This window comes from Eretmochelys imbricata, chromosome 5, assembly GCF_965152235.1.
Source record: "Eretmochelys imbricata isolate rEreImb1 chromosome 5, rEreImb1.hap1, whole genome shotgun sequence".
Lineage (NCBI taxonomy): Eukaryota > Metazoa > Chordata > Testudines > Cheloniidae > Eretmochelys > Eretmochelys imbricata.
In genome coordinates this window covers 57,585,231-57,609,201 of record NC_135576.1, presented here as the reverse complement: position 1 = coordinate 57,609,201, position 23,971 = coordinate 57,585,231, and positions in this window count along the sequence as shown.

Below are 23,971 nucleotides of genomic sequence, written 5' to 3'. Positions count from 1 at the left end.
TGTCCCTGTGCTGAATATACTAGCTTAGCCTGACGAGAAAATCTGGCCCATTGTGTATTAATGAGCTTTATTCTGCAAGGGTATGTCTATATAGCAAAGAAAAACCTGCAGCTGTTCCATGCCAGCTGACTTGGGGTGGCAGGGCTCGGGCTGTGGGGCTGTTTCATTCCTGTGTAGACTTCTGGGCATAGGCAAGGAGTTGGAAAGGCAGGAAGTCAGAGAGGAGGAGTGGCAGTTCAGAACCACCAGAGGCAGGCGATCATGTTGTCATTCTTCATGGCTGGAGACAGACAAAGATGGGCAGTTTGTCGCCATCAGAGAGAGGAGGACCAGGAGGAATTCCACATAGCTAAAAGTTTCTAATCAAGGCCAGGTCCTCAATGTGGAAATGGTGAAAGATATTTCTCAAGATCCATCTTGTCCAAGAGAATAGACAGATATACGGAACACACTTGTGGATGGCAGCTTGGCCCAACCAACAACTAAGAAAAGCAAGCTAGCCTGGCAAGAGTTCTCCAACTGTTCAAGGAAGACAGATGATCCTTGTTGGGGAGTCAAGACTCACAAGAATTGTTACCAGCTTTGCCCATTACTTTGGGATATGCTCATTTATTAGGGTTACTCTTTGAAGCGGGGGGTGTCTGTACTTCTATTGCTGTACTGCTTGCGTCACTTGTGTTCTCATATGGAGCTCTACTTCCCCTGGCTGCAAGTCCCTCCCAATGGAACTATCTTGCAGGACCTAGGTTCCCCAGGACTGGGTTCTTCCAGCCCCAGAATCAGACACACACTAACAGAACACCTCTGAGAGGACTGGGTTAATCAGCACTGACCCTATATATGTCCCTGGACTCAGTAGGCTGGGTTGAGAGCATTTCCAAGATGCTACCCTCATATGTCCCAGGTTCAGCCTGTCCCTATCCTCACTTTCATGTTACAATTGTTCTGGTAGTAACCCACTTGATGAGTAAACCTCACAGGAGTTTTGGGTACTGCAGGGATCTTTTAGCTTAGGTACGAGGAGCGTTGCTGCAGAGCGAATGAGGAAACCAAAAAACACCCATGGGCGGGGGGAGAGAGAGAGAAGCAATCAGCTTTATTATGAAAGTTATTTATTGCCAGGTACTAACCATAGGGGAGCCAAACGAACAAAACAGTTATAATATTAAATCTAACTTAAACCTGATTATAAAAGTCAGGTTTAGAAAACTATACCTGATCACACAAGTCAGGGTCAGAAGACTATACCTAGCGAGAGAGAGAACCAGCTGGGTAATCACCATTCTGTGAAGCTTGAATCAATTGGGGGTCCCAGGTGATGGTGGCAGCTGAGGGTCCGGCGTGCTGGAGACAGGCAGAGCCTCCAGTATGATGAAGTCCCAATGGATCTGCTTCAGATTTTGGATCCAGGCATCAGAACACTTGCTTGAGCATGGGTAGGGGTTTTTGTAGAAAAACAACAATGGTTCAAGGGAGAACACTAGATTTGTTTATGTGTAAACTGATGGCTCAAGGGAGTATACCAAAGTTGTTTTGTTCAGGCTAGACAATGGGAGCTGATCATTCCTGAATATGGGGGGCGTTCCTTGGAGGGAGCTTACAATGAAATTAGGGAGTTTCACTATTTTGGATACCAATAAAGGATTTATTACTAGAATTGGTCTGATAACTACTGAGCTGGGTGTGTGCAGGCATGGGTTCATTAACATCAGTAACAGAGATTCCCCCATCATGCAATGCTTCCCTGCTTTTCTGGTCCCAGAGTTCCATGTGGTTCTTGCCTTGGAATCCCTGTTCTCCATTCTGTATGCTAATGGAGATGCCTCCTTGTCCCATCTTCAATGCAAATGTGGCTAGGGGAGTTTCCTTAATCCTGTCACCCTTGTCCCAGGGGTTTAGGTATGTCTCTCACTGCCTTTTCATTGCTTTTTTTTTTTTGTAAGTCTTTCTTCTGATTGGTTTTGGTTCAAGCAGAGGCTGCGGGTGACGGGGGGAAGGTCTTTCATGAGTCAGACAGGCTTGGTACGGCTCCCTGGTTCCAAGAACACAGAGCTGATAGGTAACAGAATAGAAAGAACATTCTGAAAGGGACAAATGGACAACAGGATGGTGTACTGCCTTTCAAGAGCCATGTGATGAGACATCATCTAAGAGTGGATAGGCCTCTGAAATAGACAGGCAAAGATTCACTGTTGATGGTTCATATCAGCACTAATGTCACTGCATCACAAGATATCTCACAGATAACACATGACTTCAGGGAACCAAGAAGTATACTGAAAAATGTCCAAGCAATCTGCTCTGAGATCCTTCCTGTCCTGTGAGTAAGGAATGCAGACGATTCAGGAAGTGAACTGCTTGTCAGATAAGAGATGTAGGGTTTTGTAGCACATTGCTCCACCTTTCATGGGGAGAAGGGGCTATATTGTTTGAATGGCCTTCACCTCAGTAGAAGGGGAACCAATCTTCTTGGCGGAAGGCTGGCTAGAATAGTCAGGAAGGTATTAAACTAATAACAAAAGGGAAAGGTAAAAAGAGGGAAGATATGACCACTCATTTAGTACAGAATCAAGATGTTGAGAATAAAGTTAACCAAAGGACGCAAAGAGACAAAATTCTTTAATTGTCTATATACCAATGCTAAGAGACTGGGTAACAAATAAGAGGAATTGGAATTGCTCATTATGAGTACAAATTCAATCTAGTTATATTATGGAAACTTGGTAAGATGAATTGCATGACTGGAATGTTGCATGAATGGAAAATCAATGGTTGTAACATATTTAGAAAGCATTGAGTGGCTGAAAGGGGAGGGTGAATGGCACTCTATGTCAAAAATGGCATTACCTGTTTCTGAGTCACTGATAATTCAGATAACAAATGTTCTTGAATGCTTATGGATCAATCTCTAAATAGATAAAGCATAAGATGGGGGTACTAGTTGCTGTCTGCTACAGTCCACCAAATCATACTAAGGACCAGCATGACCAGCTCCTTACGCACCTATCTAAAATGTGTAGGGAAAAAAACTGTGTGATCACAGGGGACTTCAATCTGAGTGACATAAGCTGGAGGTCTTATGTTGCCCATATTAAAATGTTGTTGGAATTTATAAACATGGTTTCTGTAAAGGGAAATCATGTCTTACTAATCTATTAGAGTTCTTTGAAGGGGTCAATAAACATGTGGACAAGAGGGATCCAGTGGACATAGTGTACTTAGATTTCCAGAAAGCCTTTGACAAGGTCTCTCACCAAAGGCTCTTACGTAAATTAAGTTGTCATGGGATAAGAGGGAAGATCCTTTCATGGATTGAGAACTGGTTAAAAGATAGGGAACAAAGGATAGGAATAAATGGTCATTTTTCAGAATGGAGAGGGGTAACTAGTGGTGTTCCCCAAGGGTCAGTCCTAGGACCAATCCTATTCAACTTATTCATAAATGATCTGGAGAAAGGGGTAAACAGTGAGATGGCAAAGTTTGCAGATAATGCTAAACTGCTCAAGATTGTGAAGACCAAAACAGACTGTGAAGGACTTCAAAAAGATCTCAAAAAAACTAAGTGATTGGGAACAAAATGGCAAATGAAATTTAATGTGGATAAATGTAAAGTAATGCACATTGGGAAAAATAACCCCAACTATACATACAATATGATGGGGGCTAATTTAGCTATAACTAATCAGGAAAGAGATCTTGGAATCATTGTGGATAGTTCTCTGAAGATGTCCACACAGTGTGCAGCGGCAGTCAAAAAAGTGAACAGCATGTTTGGAAGCATTAAAAAAGGGATAGCCTTTATTGCCCTTATATACATCCATGGTACGCCCACATCTTGAATACTGTGTACAAATGTGGTCTCCTCATCTCAAAAAAGATATACTGGCATTAGCAAAGGTTCAGAGAAGGGCAACTAAAATGATTAGGGGTTTGAAACGGGTCCCATATGAGGAGAGATTAAAGAGGCTAGGACTTTTCAGCTTGGAAAAGAGGAGACTAAGGGGGGATATGATAGAAGTGTATAAAATCATGGAGTGATGTGGAGAAAGTGAATAAGAAAAAGTTATTTACTTGTTCCCATGATATAAGAACTAGGGGCTACCAAATGAAATTAATGGGCAGCAGGTTTAAGACAAACAAAAGGAAGTTCTTCACACAGCACACAGTCAACCTGTGGAACTCCTTGCCTGAGGAGGTTGTGAAGGCTAGGACTATAACAGGATTTAAAAGAGAACTAGATAAATTCATGGTGGTTAAGTCCATTAGTGGCTATTAGCCAGGATGGGTAAGGAATTGTATCCCTAGCTTCTGTTTGTCAGAGGGCGGAGATGGATGGCAGAAGAGAGATCACTTGGTCATTACATGTTAGGTTCACTCCCTCTGGGGAACATGGGATTGGCCACTGTTGGTAGACAGGATACGGGGCTGGATTGACCTTTGGTCTGACCCAGTATGGCAGTTCTTATGTTCTTAAACATTATAGATGACAATATCCTGCTTCAAAAAGTGCTGCAACCACAGAGGGGGACCTCATTTTGATAGATAAAGAGGACTGATCACAGAATTAAAAATTAGTGGTAGCTTAGGTACAAGTAAGCAGGACTTGATCACATTTATAATGTGTAAACAGAATAAAATATGAAGTATATATATACTTGGTTCTTTAAAAGGGCCAGTTTCACAAAGCTGAAAACAATTCTTCTTCCCAAGACAGCTGGGAAGAGGAATTTAATGAGAAAAATGTGAACAATAATTGGGAATTGTTTAAGAATACTTTACTAGTTTCCCAAAAAGCCACAATCCTACAACAGAGGAAGAAAGCCTTATTGGTTAAAAAACTGACCTGGATTATAGAGAAAATGAAGGCAGCTATAAAAAATAAATAAATAAATGGAAGAAAGAGGAAGATGATTGTAATGAATATAAATCACAGTATAAAAATTTTAGATATTTGATAAAGGAAGCAAGGGGACGCAAGGAGAAATCAACAGCCAGCAAAATTAAGGACAATGGGAAGACATTTGAAAGTATCCTAACAATGATATTGGTCCATTATTAGCTGGAAATTATAAACTTATCAATAATAATGCAGAAAAAGCAGAAGTGTTCAATAAATATTTCTTTTCTCTATTGAGGGGTGGGAAAATAGATGATGTAATTAAATCCTATGATAACACTTTCCATTCCACTAGTACCTTGGGAGGATATTAAACTGCAGCTATGAATAATAAGGAATTTCTCAAATCCAAACTGATCAGTACCACTAACTGGCATTGCAAGTAATCTCATTTATGTTAAAGATATTGAGAAACAATGAAGTGAAATCATATATATATATATATAAAATGTAATACATCTATGATACTTTCTACAGTATAAGAATATTAATTTAATGCATGATCTCCACAAGTTCCACTTTCATGGCACATAGAACACAGAAAAGAAGTTTGATGCAAAGAATTCATTTAGTTTCTCTGCTATGGCCTTAGTGTCCTTGAGTGCTCCTTTAGCACCTTGATTGTCCAGTGGCCTCACTGGTTGTTTAGCAGGCTTCCTGCTTCTGATGTACTTAAAAAAATTTGCTCTTACTTTTTGAGTCTTTAGCTAACTGTTCCTCAAATTCTTTTTTGGTCTTCCTAATTGTATTTTTACATTTCATTGGCAGTGTTTATGCTCCTTTCTGTTTTCCTCACTAGGATTTAACTTCCACTTTTAAAAAGATGCCTTTTTGCCTTTCACTGCTCCTTTTACTTTGTTGTTTAGCCACGGTGGCTCTTTTTTGGTTCTCTTACTATGTTGTTTAATTTGGGTTATACATTTAAGCTGAGCCTCTATTATGGTGTCTTTAAAAAGTTTCCACTCAGCTTGCAGAGATTTCACTTTTGGCACTGTACCCTTTAATTTTTGTTTAAGTAACCTCCTCATTTTTGTGTAGTTCCCCTTTCTGAAATTAAATGCTACAGTGTTGGGTCACCCTGGTGTTTTTCCTGCCATATTACATTTGATTATATTATGGTCATTATTACCAAGCAGTCCAGCTATATTCACCTCTTGGACCAGACCCTGTGTTCCACTTAGGACTAAATCAAGAATTGCCTCTCCTCTGGTGGGTTCCAGGACCAGCTGCTCCAAGAAGCAGTCATTTAAGGTGCCAAGAAACTTTATCTCTGCATCCCACCCTGAGGTGACATGTACCCAGTCAATATGGGGATAATTGAAATCCCCCATTATTATTATTGAGTTTTTTATTTTAATAGCCTCTCTAATCTCCCTGAGCATTTCACAGTCACTATCACTATCATGGTCAGGTGGTCAGTAATCTATCCCTACTGCTATATTCTTATTATTAGAGCATGGAATTTCTATCCATAGAGATTCTATGGTACAGTTTGCGTCATTTACGATTTTTACTTCATTTGATTCTAAGCTTCCTTTCACATATAGTGCCACTCCCTCACCAGTATGATCTGTTCTGTTCTTCCGATATATTTTGTACTTTTGTATCCTATTGATTATCCTCATTCCACCAAGTTTATGTGATGCCCATTATATCAATATCCTCATTTAATGTTTTCCTCAGGAATGCTCAGCATCTTACTGGATCAAGCCCCATCACTCTACTGATGCACACTCTGGTGTAGCTCTTTGTCATACCAATGTGCTAGATGACCTAGATTTATTTGTAAATGCTGAATCACACTTTAGACATCATACTTTTATACATTGATAATAATCTCTGATGCAACATACATTGTTCTAGATTAAAAATACTGAATACAGCGGAAAGGTCATCACTTAGCTCTGGAAGCTGTTAGAAACCTGAGTAAGGAAATACATTTCTCTGTGTCAGCAAAGGCTGACAGATCAATATCGGGTACTGTCTCTGATAGAAGAAACCTTGAAGCAGATTTGCTGCATCACTGTATTGTTTGGTTTTTCTACTGGGATCGCAGATTGGAGAGCCGTCATGAAGTAAAAGGAGCTGGATGGTGATAGTAAATAGAATAAGACTCAAAATTATTGGCACTACATATGATTGAAGCTCAGCTGTAAGTGAAAGAGGTTTGAAGTATTACTACAATAACTCCTTTATTTTTCTTGATGTGTTTGTGCACTCCTTGGCCCCCCTTTTCACTCCCCCATGTCTCGGTAACATGCGAGAGATGCTTTCTGACAGACAAAAGATAATCTTACACTTGACTTCCAATATCAAGGCATTTTAACTGGCACACTTTATATTGAATAATTCATGGGTATTCAAGCTTTACTTCACTCCACAAAGAAAGTGCTTTCTCTTAGCAGCGACAGTAGATATGAGGAGCTAATTCATTATTTAAAGAGATTAAGTATTAGCAACTGGTATAGGCTCTTCAGAGGTCTTTTTATTCCCTTTACTCATGTTATCCCCTGCCACTTGCCTGCCTAGTACAGATTTTAGATTGATTTTACCATATTAAAAACTTTTTCAAAACAGGTCTACCCTAAAACCTCACTATTTCCAGAGCTGCATTGTCTTATTTCAAAAATGTAGAGTAATAGGTAAAAACTACAATATGCTGTTAGAATGCTTTGAATCTATGTGGGTCCATGGGGATACACACACAAGCAACTCTTTCTGCTCTGTGTTTAAGAAGTGGCAGGTGAAAAGCAGGCAAGAAATCTGCGTTTGTGAGTATTCTCAGGATTCTTGCTCCATGGATTAAGAAAGACCAGATGTTTGACAGAAATGAGGCAAATTGATCATGGGCCTACAAACTGGAGGTCATCTTCTTATATCTGGGGATTAGAAGTTCAGCATATTTTGTCTCTATTTGGATGCAGTCCCTTTAATACTTCAGTCACACAGTGTTGCTTCAACACGAAATGTTCCAGAGCATGGCTTAACCTTGCAGAAAGATGTATCTCCTCCGATCTTAAGTTTCGGAGCTATGCTTGCTCTTTCTTAATGTACCTCTGCTAGGGCCTGTACCTATGAATATTCAAATAAATGGGAATTTTTCCATTGACTTGAATTGACATTGGAGTATTCCCTTAGTCATTCCACCATTTGGGATAAACTTCTCTAATTACAGAAGCACATTGCTACACCTTCCTGGACAGAGATAATATGTTTTGATGGCAGCCATGTATGTTGGGTATACAGTGGAATGTGGAGGTCAGGAACAGTGCAGTGGGGGAGGGTTTTCCTCCTGAACCTCACCTCTAAGGCAAGGGAAAGGTTTATGCATCTAAGCCCCAGGAGCAAAGCATTTAAGCACATGTTTAACTTTAAGCATGTGAGTAGACCCATGGAAGTCAATGTGACTATTCAGGTGCTTATAGCTAACGTGCCTTGCTGGACCTGAAGCTCTGATCAAATTTGGAGTTTTTAGAGCACCATGTGCATGGGTGGTGGATGGAGCCCCCCTTAGGGGAGGCTAGCCCCCAGCTTTTCTCCTTCTGCTCGCATCCCTCTCCAGCAGCTGGAGCCCTGAGACCCCCGCCCTTTCCCCCTGGCCAGGGCCACAAGTCCCCCCTTCCCGGAGAAGTCCTGGGCCAGCTGAATTCCCGAGCCTCCCACAACCTCCCCAGAGCTGCCTTGGGCCAGCCACAGTCGCGCCACACCTCCCCTCCCCAGACGCCAAGCCTCTGTGAGGAAAAGTCTCTCACTCTCTGTAATGATGCTGGTTCTGGCGGGACCCAACCTGAGAGTGCCAATACAGGACAAATTGCTTAAAGCAGGGCAGTTTCAGCCCAAGGCTGGGGTTTTTCCACCTTTAAGGCAAACCAAACCAGTCAAACAGAGCAGACTTTGGTCTCACCCCACTGGCTAACCACAAGTAACACAAGCAATTCCCTTAGACACTTCAGTTTCCCAGTATCTCCACCAGTGCCACTCGTTATGGGGATAAATGGTTATGAAAACCAATACCCCAGTAACAGAAAAAAGGTTCTCTCGATCCCAAAGGATCAAGCCCCAGACCCAGGTCAATATACAAATCAGATCTTACCCACAAATCACGCTGTTGCCAATCCCTTAGAATCTAAAATCTAAAGGTTTATTCATAAAAGGAAAGAAATATAGATGAGAGCTAGAATTGGTTAAATGGAATCAATTACATACAGTAATGGCAAAGTTCTTGGTTCAGGCCTGCAGCAGTGATAGAATAAACTGCAGGTTCAGATCAAGTCTCTGGAGTACATCCGCAGCTGGGATGGGTCTTTCAGTCCTTCGTTCAAAGCTTCAGTGTAGCAAAGTTCCTCCAGAGGTAAGAAGCAGGATTGAAGACAAGATGGAGGAGCTGCAGCAGTTTTTTATAGTCTCTTGCCATGTGGTCTTTCTTTCTTTGTTCCAAAGACAAGCTGTCCATCACATGGCCTGGAAAAACCTCAGAGTTCTGTCCACAGGCATGTCCCTGCATACCTTGCTGAGTCACAAAGCATTTCTGCCTTCTCTCAATGGGTCAATTGTATAGCTGATGGTCCTTAATGGGCCATCAAGCAGGCTAGGCAGAGCTGACACCAACTTGTCTGGGGTGTCACCAAGAAGCATAGCACAAGTTTGAACGACAGACAGTACAGCGCCAATGTTCATAACTTCAAAAATGATACACATACAGATAAATAATCATAACCAGCAAACCATAACCTTGTCTTAAACAGCTTATTTGACCCCCTTTATACAAGATTTGGTGCCACGAAAGCACCTTGGTTGCAACAGTGTTCTATATGGTCCCAGTTCAAGTCAATAATGTCACAGTCTCCTCCAAAGAAGCTTTAATATGCTCCATGCAGGTTCTGGCTGAGGAGGGAGGCAGCATGTGTTACTCAGCTTCCTGGGTTCATCAGTAATCTCTCTGGAGTCCAGGGAGATTTCTGATGAATCCAGGAAGCTGAATAGCACATACCGCCTCCTCAGCTGCCCCAGAACCTGCATGGGGCAAAAGAAATCAAAAACTTCTCCCCAAAACCGTGCAACCAGGCATCCGGTGGCAGCAGCAGCGCTAGGGGAGACAGAGCCTCCCCTAACTTATTATATCCACTGCCCATGACTGTGTGGCTGCTTAGCATGAATGGACCTTGACTCCACTACAGAAAGGTGAGCTAAGCTGAGTAAGTTCCTGCCATGGCTTGGCAGTGGGAGAGGGAAGGATACCTAGCAGTATATTCAGGATCACTGAACAAATATTTTCAAAATTAAGCTTACCCTTAAAAGGTCTGAGAAAGCTTAGGGACACAAAACCATTGTGGTTAGATGTTTGGCTGCATGTGGATTTTCCCCGTGTGCTGTCCAAGCTCTGCGCAGGCAGTTGGCACAGCAAACCTTGAGTGAACCGCCCAATGACCACAAGATCCATTAAGGTACAAAGGCACCCAGTCAGGTTTATTGTTGATGAAGCACAGTAATAGCACCTGGCAGACTCTATGAGGATACTAAGACATGCATGCCTGTGACAATGGACACAGCTCAGTCAGTGGTGGGACTTTCCACTGCCCCTCTTGGCTGGCCAAAGATACTTTCTTTAAGATACGTCTTTATACCCTGATGTAAACAAGCTATGTGCTGTTATCCTGACCTTATCTTTTAGGAGAGGTCAGTTTGTTATTCTTGGGGAATGTTTTTGTGCCATCCTTGATATTTGGATGTTTTGATACCAATTGATATCGAGATGTGTTTGCATGAGTACTCTGTACTTACCAGTTTTTAGGAATGTGTATTTCTGCAATATCAGCCCTGTTCTTGCCAGATTCTGTGAGCAGGTCCTGCCTCATACCAGGCCTCTGAAACAAGGGCTTATGTGTTAGGGTCTTGTCCTACTACAACCATAACTATCCCATCACAACAAAGGCATCTAGCAAGCTAACTGCTGTTACGATTATAAAACAAAAGTGAATAAATAAGATGAAAAGCAATGTGGAGCATAAACTCTGCCTCTTCTCAAGGGACCATGGAACTGAGAAGCAGGGGAAATAAAAGACTGGATAAAAAAAATCTACTTTGATTGAGACATTTTGCTTCATTTACAGTTCTTTTCTCTGGAGATCAAAAATAATTTTAAAAAAATCATGTAGTAGCGTTCTCTTGTTTCATGAGTAAATTCATGATATGAATTTGTGCTATTGTAGAGGCTGTGCTCCTCCCAGTCTATGAGCCTAATCTAAAGATCATGGAAGCTAATGAAGTCAAAGATTCCCATAGACTTCAATGAGCATTGTATCAATTACTGAGTAAGTAACGTGACACCGGGAGACTGTAAAGTGGTCACAGCTGGTCATGCTGATTGCACAATACCTGGGGAGTCTCCCACACCAGGGAATCCTCAGCTGGCCAGGTAAGTTGCTTTCTGATCCCTACTTGTGGTGGCACAAAGGGGCTCAAGCCCAGCTGAGGATGTAGCTCATAGTATTCGAAACAGATCTGTTTCACTCAAGTTCACCTCTTTTATTTACACTTAAAGCAGAGATGTCCAAAGTATAGCCAGACGCTGCTCATCAAACCCTAAAATGCATCCTGTGGTCTCTCCCATCTTTAAAAATAGTGAGTTGCCGTTCACAGAAACCACAGGTCTCCATGGGCAGTGTTTCTGTATTAAAGATTAGGGCAGATGTAGTATTTTTTTCTTTTATGCAAATGAGGAACAGCTCTTACACTGTGGGCAAGTTGCCAGTTATTTGGACTGTGGTTGATGAAAAGTTAGACACACAGCATTGATAATGCCTAATGTCCTGTTATAATGCATTTTCTTTCACCATATAGAAGACAATAAGGGTAGAGTAAGGCGAGAACTGAAATATACCCTCCCAGAATAAATAAGCTGTCCACCACGTGATTGATCTCCATCTCTTGTTTTTTTGTTGCTTCTCTCATTTGCAGTATAACAAATAACTGAAGAGGAACGCAAAAAGTGAGATAATTTTAGCATCTATTTTGTACTGGTTCTCCTCTCCTTCTTCCGAATTTTATACTTGTCTGCTCACTTTTAAAGTGGGGGGTCTCCTTAATAAAAACTTGAGTCAGAGAATCTGGTTTATTCAGGCTGTCAATGAAATTTTAGCCAAATAATTTGCAAATCTCAGGCTTTACAAAGGAAAAGAGCAATACCTGAGGTCACAACTAAAACCTAATTCAGACTACTTGTTTTAAGCTCCATTTAAAAAGCTCATAATTTTTTTTTATTAGGGGAAGATTTATTTTTTCATTCCACTCGTTGGATTGAATTTATGGAGATTTAGTATTATTCTCACATTTTAAGCAAAACTTAATCATCATTTTGGAGTCAAACTGGTGATGGACTGAATCAAAGCACTGGTAATGAAGAAACTGCAGGGAGCACAAGTCTCTTTAGTTTATGCAAAACCACAACATTGGCAAGCAAAAATATTTTCCAGGCTAAGTTCATTTATGGTGTTCAGTCATTATCTCAGAAGCATTTTGATATTAATTATTGCTATTGTTGTTATTATTATTATTATTGAAATTACATTTAATATTACACCAGTAACAAAGAGGGAAAAAATAAAAATAAGACAGTTGCTCTCCTCAGTCCTGGCAGTCCATTATACTGGAGTATAAATTCTCCATAGACAAACGTAGAGGAAGCTTATAATGCAGAGAAGAAAAAAAAGACAGTAGGGTCTGATTCCACTATCCTTGTTGATTTTGCCTTGGACATAGTTTCACAAATAGTCCTATGGAAACCAATGGGACTACTTGTGGAGTAAAGTACTAATCAGTGGAAAAAGAGTATGTCTACACTTTGAGCTGGTGGTATAATACACAGGTCAAGAAGACATATCTGTGCTAGCTCTGACTGAGTTGGTAGGCTAAAAATAAAATGAAGCAATGGCAGTGCAAGCAGCAGGAGGAGCCAGCAGCTTTGATGTATCTAGCTCTTTGATGTGCACACACTCTCACTACTCAGGCTGCTGGGGCTACACTATGTTTCGGCCCGGATTAGTCAATATGTACTTTGTGCACTTGCACAGGGCCCCCATCTCAGGAAGGCCCCTGAGCATTGGAAAAAAAAACAGAACTGAGTGGTGCTGTGACTCCATTTGCCAAGTAGCAATTCCACTCGCTCAAACTTAGTCCAGCAGCCCTTCCATCATGATGGAGGGTTGTCTGGGCCAAACCTAAGTGTCCTGAGGCCATGTGATTGTGGGGCGATGTCTGGTTATGCTCATTTAAGTCTGGGGCCGATCCCAGAGAATCGTCTCACTAACATAACCCTCTGCCAGCTGGCCATGGCAGCAATATGATCTAGGATCCCATGATAAATCACCAAACCATTTTGTGCCCCCACTCAGAAACTTGGGAAAACTAAACATATCCTCCCTGGATCCCCCTAAGAGGCTGGAAAGCTGAGTCACGAAAAAGAGGCTGCAGTTCCTGGAATGTGATAAGGGCCACAAATTCAGAGCAACTGCACCCATATTTCCCCTCGGTGGCACAGCAAGGGTACCCCCTCTCAGGGCCCCAGCTGTTGCCTCTCTGGGGTGGAGAAATGTGGTGTTCTCCCTTCTGATTGGGGTATTTCCAGGCTGCACAGGTCTCTGCCTTCACTGTGTATTTCCCAGTGCAGACAGGTAGCCCAAAGAGACCTGCTTGGTTTCTCTTCAGAGACTGTTAACAGGTGTAATTGCTGCAGTTATAAGGTACCACACAGCACTTCCTAAGCAAGTTTACTTTATTCTTAAGATAAAAAGCATTGAAGAGAAAACATATTAAAACCAATAAGAGAATCTACACATGCTAATGAATTTACCAAAGTTCACCCTAACATGGATTCTGGCGGGAGCAGTCCTTCAACCCCTTCCCACACAAGGGGATTCCTTTTGGTTACAATTTCATCACAGCTTCAGCTTAGAACAGCAGAGTCTTATGAGGTCCCAGTAGGCCCAGCCCTTCTACCCCTTCCCAAAGGATTGAGGCCCTCCATGGACCAGACATCCTGTCTATTGGCTGGATCAGGAAGAAGGCCCCTTAGACAGTTTAAAACCAGCCTATTTATCCAGAAAACCTTTCTTTGTCCATTGATCCCTGAAGTGTCCAGTTTGAACTAGTATATGCATAGCTCTGCAGGGGGGTGGCTTCAAAGTGTTGATATCAGAGGAAGCACATTAGCATCCCCCCTCCCTAGTAGAGAAGGTACACACAATGCCACAGTAACACATACACAATTGCATTTTTAAAATAACGTACCTTAAAGGTATTAACTCAAATCTGAAAGTTTATCAAATTAAGTTAAACCTTATCTTAATACCATAATATAACAAGATATTGTCAGTCTGTCACACCCGTGACCAGTGATACAGTGACCAAAAGCCTTCTTAAAACAAAGTATTTTGATTTAGCAGTTGAAACAAAGCATTGGAGAAAAAGGGGTTTTAAAACAACAGGCTATATGAATATTTAATGTCATCTAAATTTACTGTTCACTATATGCTAAATATGGACATGATTAGAGTATAAGTATTTTTTGTTTCATAGTCTGTGTTTGGGAAAATAGGGAGAGAAAAGCAAACACTGGAAGCACATTTTGTCTTTTGTTATATTTTATCTTCCGCATGTTAATATGACTAAGTAAAATATGCAAAAGGCAGTGTCTCACTGAATGCTTGAAGCAAAAGAAATGATTACATAATATCTAACTGAAGCCTGATTAGATTAATACTAAAGGTATCAGTAATTGCTAACTACAGAAACATACAGAAATTATTACCTTCTAAAAAGACTAGATTGGTGAAAAGAATACTTTTATTGTAAGGTCTTGCAAATGATATATGTTAAATGAAATACTCCATTAGCCAACAACTGATAAAGGGATAAAAGTTTTAAAAGAATAAATGGATTCAGACTGCTATCAACGGCATATGTGTGCATATGGAGAACTGTTAAGCAATATCTGATAAAGGACTTATTAATTCAACTTTTTTGTGATTTCACATAGGTTGTTGCATGCAATTGATTTTGTATTTATGACAGACAAGTAAATATGTTCAGCTATATATAAGAAATAAGTATAAGCAGAACTACCTGCAAGTGAACTTCTCATTTCAAGCTAGCATTTTTAACTGACAGATGGGAAGATATTTTTATTTTTTTGCAGTACATGGGATCATACTGAACCAGATGATTATTTTCCAATCTGTAAAGATTAGTAGATACCAGGAGATTTGATAGTGGTTTTTTGAAATATTAATCTTTTAAAAGTGTTTTTGTGCATTGGGAATAGTGTATGTTTCATTGCACTTTGTTGTGGGGAGCCAAACTAAATTAGTTCTGTATTCTGGGTTAAATTGTGTTCTGAATAATTTACACCAGGGTTACCAAAAGCAGAATTTGGCTTCAGTTTTTACTGAAGCAAAACTTCCATTGAAGCCAACGAGAATTTTGCCTGTGTGGAGATTTCATCATTTGCCTCAAAGAAATTGTCTTCGGTAGAGTTGGTCAGGAAACTATTTTTTCCCATGAAAATATTTTAACAAAACATTTTTTTGCTGTTTTGTCAAATTTTTCAGCTTTTTATTAAAAAGAGTAGTTTGGGGGTTTTCTAAGAAAAATGAATTTTGTTGACAACTATGTTTATATTTTCTAGGCAGGTATGTCAATGCAGCCCCTCAGTTCACTTATATATTACAATCCAATGGAAATGAATATGGTATTGAAAGCATCTCTCATAGTCAGCTCCTGATGTCTTTGCACTGCTAAAATGCACCCTTAATTTTTGCTGACTGATTAGATCTGTGTACAAGACAATGAACAGAAAATATGAAAGATTTATGGTGGGTATGAGAGCCACAGATCTGTGTCCAATTTATCTGTGTTATAGTTGTTAAAATTCCCTGGAACAAGTTCTGACCTCAGAAATAATATTCTTCTATCCAGAGACACTCCACCCATTAGACAATGGGATCTTAACTCTTCAGAAAAAAATAACAACCTCCTCCACCTGTCTGCCAAAAATCTCTAACGTTGGGGGAAGAAGATTAAAAGAAAAACCTCTTCATATGCAGATATGAAAAACAAAAGGCCCCTTTAGAGTTAAATGGTTACATAAGTTATTTGAAAGTTAAAATTGCTTCTTGAGGCCCTTGTAGCTGAAGGTACTGAAGATAATAAAAACTGTGAAAGCCACTACTAAGTGAGATAATTCCACTATCTAGACATTTAAGTAACATAAGCCAAACCCTGGCATTATTCTGGCTCTGCAGAAGGTACATAATGTTATTTTCAGGGACATAAGAAATCTCTAAACTTGTGCTTTGTGTCTTGGAAAAGTGCCCGTGAGATTTTTACAACATCTACATTTCTTCTCCTTATATCCTTTCTTTACCATGTACAATATATGTTGTGTCTTTTGATCTTTATTTAACAAAAATATGAAAAAACCACAGAGGCACAGCTGGTAAAATAACCAAGTAAAATAACCAAGTTTATTACGTATATACAAACATGAAAGTCCTAGTTACATACATACTGCTGCAGCAGCTCCTAAAACATAGAACAAAGTGAGCACCACTTAACTTGGCCTTCTTGTGCATATACAGTGTGATACAGTGTTTAGTTACATGATCACATGTTATTTTTTCCACAGGACACTCCTGTCTCATTCAGAACCCAGGATGGACTCTGTGCTGGGGGTGAATCAGGATTTTATAGTAAAGGTAGAAATGTACCTCAGAAGGTATATTCCTCTTTACCCTATAGCCCTGGACTAGATGGAACATAGGGGAGATGGCGCATGTGCAGTCTGGTCAGCAATAAGAACTGTGGAGAGGCGTCATGTTTGCTCAATGAGGTTGGAATCTTTGGAGATTTTACGCTGCTAGAACCAAAGAAATGACCACTGAACATATGTACTCTGTGATTTTTCAAAGGCATATAACTTGGCCAAACTTGGGCAGATTTCCTGGGGCTGGCAAAAGGCCTAATGCAAAGATCTCCCTATTGTCAAATTTCACTTCCATGACTCAAAGCAGGGCCAGACTCATGGAAAAGTATGCCCTGGGCAAACTTGTATTTCGGCTCCTCTGGCCCTCGCAGGGTCCCCAGGCACACTTGTCCATCTCCCAGGCCCCCACGGTCTTCCCTTTGCGCTTAATTTGTAATGAAAGAGGAGCCGGGGCTCAGCCCCAGCAAGCTCCGGCAAATATTAAGCGCCAGTTGGACAGCCAGAAAGTGGTGGTGCCCAGGTCGGAAGACAGTACTGCTACCAGCAGCAGTGCAGAAGGTTGGCATGGTAGGGTGCATTGCCACTCTTATGTCTGTGGTGGTGCTGGCAGCAGCACTGTCTTCAGAACTGGGCAGCCGAGCCGGAGAGTGGCAGCTGCTGGGCTTGCTGGGGAGGAGTTTCTGAGCCCAAGGACTCCCTCGGTCATACGCCCCGTCACCATGCCCATGGGAAAGGGGGACCTGGGGCTGGCCCGCTAGCTTTGAAGGGGCAAACCCTGGTGGCTGCGCCTCCCCGCCAGCCTGGCAGCTCAGGGCAGAATCACCTGGCCCCTGCCAGGTCTCCAGACCCGGGCTAGCCCGCACTCACCTCTCTGCTCCAGCAGCCCAGGCCTGTCAACTTGTGGCGCTCAAACGGCACCCTCTAACCACAGTGCCCTGAGCAGTCGCATGTAGCCCACCTTTAAGGCTGGCTGTGCACCAAAGAATAGGGATGCTAGAGCTTTTCAGAGGAAAGGTCTCATGTCTCAAGCTGCCATCCCAAATCCCCCCGCTCCTCTCTGCTGGATGTGGCCAGAGTAGGCCAAAGGACGGGGAGGGCGAACTGAGGCAATGGTGCTGGATATGTCATACAGCACCCTTGCCTCAGTTTCCCCCACTGTCCTTTGGCCTACTGTGGACATAGCTTTGTCCTGCCCCTTCTGAGAACACGGAGTCCCTTCCCAAAGTCCTACACTAATGAACACAAAAGCCAAACCTTCAGTCTGGCTGGGCTCAGCTGGCAGCCATTTTGTTGAGCTTTAGATTGTCCTTCTGTGACTCGGTCCACCTCACGATCCAGAGGCTGGCCACACTTCCCCTCCTGAGGGGTTCAGAGAGACTCTGGCTAGGCCTCTACCTTGTCCCTGGAGAAGCCTATTTGGATTTCTATCCTTTTCAGTCTTTCTTCAGGCTGCTTCTAAGAGAGAGGGCTCTCCTTACAGCCTCACTTTATTATATGCCTTATGAATCCATATTCAGAGATGTATTGTATCAAATGGTTAATGTTTATGGTTTTAAGGCTGCATACATAGAATTACTTTTGTGCCATAGTGCTGGTACAGCATCCCGGTCTGGCCTGTTTAGTATTGGTTTGTATCTCTTGGGAGTATTTAGTAATATAAAATAAAAAGTTAAAAAAAGGCATGAAAGGGAATTGATATCACAGATGTTAAACCTCCTGAGTCCTTATCCATATTGTGCTACATCTCTAATTGTAATGAACTGGCACAAAGAGTAAAGATTATTGATTTTCAAATAGGATTCAGATTGCAGGTTTTATTTCCAAGACTTCCTGCATTTAAATCTCAGACTGAATGAACAGTGTAAGAGAAATCTGTTTGATCAAATTAACCTATCAAATTTAGGCACTGATGGGTTCCTAATGCTAGAATAGTAAATAGCTTATATTCAAAATGTAAAATGTAGGCAGAAAACAATAACTACGTGAACAAGGGACTGAAGATCTAAGGAGGTTAGTAATAGCATGTGAAGCCTTTCTTTTCTAAGTAGAAGAATACAAAAAAGATTTCTCTCCAAGTAAAACCATTGAACATATTGTGATACAGTGAAATATAAGGTGGTTATATATGTATCTGAAGCTTTTATCCTTCACGTTGATGGCCTTGTATCATAAACATATCAATGTTCTACCTCAACTTTGCGGAGGGGTCCAGATCCATTGAGTGTCCCTCAGCTGCCATATGCTTGGCCTAGGATGGAATTGCAGTACTGGGGCCATTTTAGTCTTAAAGAACTTTGTTCAAACCAGTGGATTAAGTAAAGTTCATGTGGAGACAAAAATTTGTTGAAGCCAAAGTCACTGTGGGAGAGAGAGATGACCTTTTTTTTTCTCTTGGCCTGAGTATTTCTGGGTGCTTTTGTTGGCTGTGCCACTCAAAAGAAGCATTTTGTCATTGTGGGTATAAAACATAGTGAAAGTTTACCCATCTGTGCATTCACTTCACAGAGTGTGGACCTTTAAGTTAGATGAGCTAGCAGGTTTTTTCCACTTGTGTTTTCAATATTTTTATGCATCTCCACCTTGAGCTGTAAGTTCTTGGTTCTCATTCCGTCACTGGGCATTCCCTGGATGCCAATAGTGCTGGATTTTGTGGTGGTTTTTAGTTGCAAATTAGTGTCTGCTGGAGACTACGCTGAGACTATCAAATTCATCTAATTTATAAATGAAACCAGATTTAATCTCAGGCCATCTTTTCAGATGATGTAATAATATTCAGCCAAGACTAGGAGTGACACTTAGAAAAAGTGACAGCTGTTCTACACTCTTTAAAGGCTGTCAGGCTGATGGCAAACCCAACCAAATGTGCTATTGGCAAGTAGGAGACACGATTCCTAGAGTATCTCCTGGGACATGGGATGATCAGACTCTTAGTCGATAAAGCGCAGGCCTTGAGAGGCTGTCTCACACACCCCCAACCAAAAAACCGGTCCCTTTTAGGCCTAGCGGGATATTATAGAAAATTCATACCAGTGTTTGCCATGTTAGCGACACCTCTTACAGATTAAGTAAAATGCATGGCATTTGGCAGCTCATTGTAGCATTCCAAACACGGTAACGAGATTCTATGCAGCCAACCTGTCTTACACAACCCAGACTTCAAGAGGCCCTTTATACTCCACAGTGATGCCTCAGACATTCCCATAGACTATGACAAAGAGGAACATCTGCTGTTATACTTAAGCCAGAAGTTACTTCCTGGCAAAAGAACCTACGTGATAATTGAGGAGTGTCTTGTGATAAAGTGGGTTATTGAGACACTACATCGGGGTGGGCAAACTTTTTGGCCCGAGGGCCACATTGGGGTTGCAAAACTGTGCCTCCCCAAACAGCCTGGCCCCGCCCCCTATCCGACCCTCCCACTTCCTACCCACTGACTGCCCCCCTCAGAACCTCCAACCCATCCAACCCCCCTGCTCCTTGTCCTCTGACTGCCCCCTTCTGGGACCCCCACCTCTAATGCTGCCCCAGGCCCCCACCCCCTAAACAACTCTCCCTGCTCCCTGTCCCCTGACTGCCCCCCTGACACCTATCCACATCCCCGCTACCTGATAGCCCCCCCTGACTCCTGCGGCTATCCAACCGCCCCCTGCTCCCTGTCCCTCGACTACCCCCCTGCTCCTGTCCCGGTCCCCTTACCATGCTGCTCAGAGCAGCATGTCTGGCAGCTGCGCCGCCCGGCCAGAGCCAGACACACTGCTGCTCTGCCCTGCAGGAGCGCACAGCCCCACCACCCAGAGGGCTGCCCTCGTGGCAGCGTGGCTGCAGGGGAGGGGAAACAGCAGGGGAGGGGCCGGGGGCTAGCCTCCCCGGCTGGGAGCTCAAGGGCCAGGAAGGATGGTCCTGCGGGCCATAGTTTGCCCACCTCTGCACTATACTGTTATTCACTAGGCAACCCCTTCCGATTGGTAACTCCACTGAAGTGGCGGAACCATATGAAGGGCCATATGAAGAATTCTGAGATAGTATATCAGCCAGCAGCCTTACTCCTTTTTAGGGGAATATTGCTCCAGCCATCAGAATAAGAATGTGGATTTCTTCCACCAGGAAGGATGGAGCAACACTTTTACAGGAAACACTCCTGCTTACATTCAAAGAGGGGAGGTCTGTCATGGGATCTGTACAGGACATGCTGGCTCAGCAGCCAAAGGGTTAATGAAGCAACTGCCTGCCTGCTCAGCCATGCTGGTTGGCAGCCCCACAGTAGCTATAAGGATAAAAGGGCTGCAAGGCAGGAGGGCAGTGTGGTTGCCACAGAGGCAGAGGGACTGCAGAGAGGATGTCTTCAACAGACTGGTGAGAAGCTGCCAGACAAACTGTCAAGGTTCCTTCCCCACTCTGAACTCTAGGGTACAGATGTGGGGACCTGCATGAAAGACCCCCTAAGCTTCTTCTTACCAGCTTAGGTTGAAACTTCCCCAAGGTACAAACTTTTACCTTTTGTCCTTGGACCTTATGCTGCCACCACCAAGTGTGTTAAAACAAAGAACAGGGAAAGAGCCCACTTGGCGACGTCTTCCCCACAAAATATCCCCCCAAGCCCTACACCCCCTTTCCTGGGGAAGGCTTGATAAAAATCCTCACCAGTTTGTATAGGTGAACACAGACCCAAACCCTTGGATCTTAAGAACAATGAAAAAGCAATCAGGTTCTTAAAAGAAGAATTTTAATTGAAGAAAAAGTAAAGAATCACCTCTGTAAAATCAGGATGGTAAATACCTTATAGGGTAATCAGATTCAAAACATAGAGAATCCCTCTAGGCAAAACCTTAAGTTACAAAAAGACACAAAAACAGGAATATACATTCCATTCAGCACAGCTATTTTACCAGCCATTTAAACAAAACAGAAATCTAACGCATATCTAGCTAGATTACTTACTAAGTTCTAAGACTCCCTTTTCTGTTCCCAGCAAAAGCATCACACAGACAGACAAAGCCTTTGTTTCCCCCCAACCCCTCCAGCTTTGAAAGTAATTTGTCTACTCATTGGTCATTTTGGTCAGGTGCCAGCGAGGTTATCCTAGCTTCTTAACCCTTTACAGATGAAAGGATTTTGCCTCTGGCCAGGAGGGATTTTATAGTTCTGTATACAGAAAGGTGGTTACCCTTCCCTTTATATTTATGACACAAACCAACACTGGAAAGAGACAGAAGCAGGACAAGAGGCTGGAGCCTACAGAAGAGGAAATGTAGGAAGTAGCCAAGGGAGCAGCAAGGGACTGAGAAGGATTGGCTCTGCCTGCTCAAAAAAAGGGCCCTGAGCGGGAATGCAGAGGGTGGGCCTGGGTTCCCCACCTGCTCCAGCCAGGGGCTTTGGGAGAAGACGTAGGGATGATTAGCCCCCTTGCTAAAGCCATGGAACTACTGACTCCCCACCATCTTTAAGGTGATAGAGACTAGTGAGGACATGGCTAGCAAGGCTTGGGTCTTAACAAGGATTAACCAGCGCAGAGTTGCGTGTGATGATATAAAGGGGACTGAGTGAAGTTGGTGCAGCTCCCCAAGAGGGAGCTAACAGACAAACACCCACCTCCCCATTGCACTATAGGCAGAAGTAATTTTTAAAGCATCCTTTAGTAATCTGAGGTAATCCAAAAATTCAAACAATATAGGGCAAAACAGCTGCCTGCTTCACACTCTAACAGTTTGTGCATTAGATTAACTTTCTGCAGTCCTGGGTCTATCAAATTATATTACAATAATTTTAAAGGGATACACCTTAGTTCTGCTCCAAACAGAGCAGGTGCAGTGTATGGCCGCTTTAGTGTGTGCTGCACATCACAGTATACGCATAGGAGGACTAGGAGACCAGACCCACCAACCAGCCTTGAAACCTTAGTGCACCAGCAAGTGTACTAGCCAGGCCTTTTCCTAGCATTCAAGAGAGTTCTGGGAGAGTGCCCTGCCCTGCTGCTGGGGAACAAGATGCTTATTCCTTATTAGGAGTAAAAAGGAGTATCTTTGCCCGCTCTTCCCATCTCATGTGTGACATTATCTGATTAAAATATGACCATTGTTGCAACCACTGTTATATATTTGCAACAAATCTTGTTCAAAGGTTTTCAAGTAAGGTGTCCATGGAAAGATTATGATTTGCTGAATATGATTGTTATTTGTATGCATGTATCATTTTTATATTTGAAGTTATGAGTATCGTCTCTATACCTGGATTTCAAATGTTTGCTCCTGGGGTAACGCCCACAAGGTATTTAGCCTGAACATCTTGGAGGGACTATTCAAATTAAGAAACACATAACTGACAATGGACCATGGGAGACACCCATCAACACTGAATGGACTGTCCTGCAAATGTACTGTCTGAGGTATAGGTAATGATTTCCTGCTGTGACTAAGCAAAATTATGCATGGACATGTGGCTTGCCCATGTGATTCCAAACCCCATCTTTTACCTGTAAATTTCCATACAGAGCTTTGTTTGAAACAATGAGTTTCCTCACAAATGGAAGAAGCTATAAAAAGCCTTGAAAACACCTCCATTTTGCCTCTTTCCTGCTCAAGCCACTGGACTCTGAATTTATACTAATGGGAGCATTCTAACTACTACTACTTTACCTCACAGGGTTGTCTGGAGAATAAATACATTAATGACTGTGCGGTGCTCAGATACTCATCCTTTACTGTAGTATCTGAGAGGTTACAAAGAGCCAAATATTCTGTCAAAATCACCCGAGTAGTGAAGAATTCTAGTATAAAATCTAGCAATTTCACTTTTCTTTCAAAAACATATTTTGTCTTAATCAAAACATTTGAATTTTCCTTTCCCGACCTCCCCGCAGTGTTTCTTCAAATATAGTGCAGAAACAAGATATAGAACCCCAATAATTTCAAATGGGAACGTAATCTTTTTACAGAAAGCATTGATTTATAAAGCCAACTCCCAGAGGTACAGACAGGTTTATCATACTACTATAAATGTCTGAATACATAATGGAATGCAAGGTCTAATTTCTATAATGTGTTTGGATGATGCATTGCTCATTGGGAACCGCAGATGAAGCCAAAGAAAGCTCAAACAAATTCTTTTGAAACTTTGGTCATCTAATGCATTATTAAGGCTTCTAGATAAGAGGCAAAAATGCCACACAATCTAGTGCAGTACGAAGAGAGTTCATAAGTTCGTATTTGTCTGCAATTTAATCTATACTAATGCTACTTTGGCTATCAAGCAGTTGCAAATAGAGAAGAAGCACAGAGAGCCAATGGCTTAGGTTGGAATCAGCCTTCTATGAGGAATGA